Source organism: Etheostoma spectabile, chromosome 21, assembly GCF_008692095.1.
Source record: "Etheostoma spectabile isolate EspeVRDwgs_2016 chromosome 21, UIUC_Espe_1.0, whole genome shotgun sequence".
In the NCBI taxonomy this organism is placed as follows: domain Eukaryota; kingdom Metazoa; phylum Chordata; class Actinopteri; order Perciformes; family Percidae; genus Etheostoma; species Etheostoma spectabile.
The window spans coordinates 12,058,037-12,059,062 of NC_045753.1; the positions used below are offsets into that span (position 1 = coordinate 12,058,037).

General features: G+C 39.0%; 1 protein-coding gene across 45 annotated transcripts in view; it reads right to left on the minus strand.

Annotated features, from left to right (window-relative positions):
* The window catches only part of LOC116670945 (ankyrin-3), a 152,702-nt gene that overhangs the window by 83,967 nt on the left and 67,709 nt on the right, over nt 1-1,026 (minus strand). The window lies entirely within an intron of this gene.

Genomic DNA, 1,026 nt, shown 5'->3' on the forward strand with positions numbered 1-1,026 from the left:
TGACAGCCTTTGTTGTGTTTGATTGCTAACTTGTAGCAAAGCTAGCAGTAATTTCTAAAACGTTTTAGCTATCTATGATTGATTGATTGCTAATGTTAGCTCAAAATGGCATTCAACTGACAGCCTTTCTTGTGTCTGATTGCTAATTTGTAGCAAGGCGTGAACAAACTTGGTTAACTTGGTCCATTTATTACTGTATTGACATTACAGAAGTCTCTCGTTAGCATCTTAAATGCTACGACCGACTTCCTCACATTGCCTCACATTGGGCAGTGACACACAGCTAGAATCTGGAGTCTGTGTTTGTTTGTCTTTTGGTCAATACAACTCCATTCCCAAAATATTTCAGAAAAATTTGGAAATCTCTGCTTCTTTAGTTGCTAAATGCTCCACTTTGTTCACCTGTTGTGTTCAACCTTATCAAGTAGCGTCCAGCAGGTTTAACAGATTTTTAACTAAAAACAGCCGCCTGGAAACAACGCTGATGAGAGCAGCAAGACTGGACCAAAACAGTAAAATAAAAGATCACCTAAAGGAGCACTCCATCCGTCAGTTTAACACAAACATTCAACCTCTAAAGATCTGGAGATACATGGTTTTCACTGGACAGGAAGGGGATGAAAAAACTGTGTCAAAAGTAAAATATTGTTACCATTAACCATTGGTAGTGTGTTAGAAAGAACATAAAATGGAAGTAAAGAGCAGAACTGCCGGCTCCAGAAGAGTAACTAGCAGGAGATGCATCCTTATAAAATGTATTTATTACTTCCTCTTGATGGATACATTTACTGTGTGGAATGACATCACTGTCACATAATTTAGAAACGTTTATGTGGGAAACAGCCATGTAAACAACAACGAGAATATTTCCTTTTACTAAATCAGTTCACTCAAACTCTCTAACACACAGCCATTCATCTCCTGCACTTCTGCTGATGCAATGTGACTTTGGGAAGGAGCTGACAAAGCAAACAACAGTGTGTGTGTGTGTGTGTGTGTGTGTGTGTGTGTGTGTGTGTGTGTGTG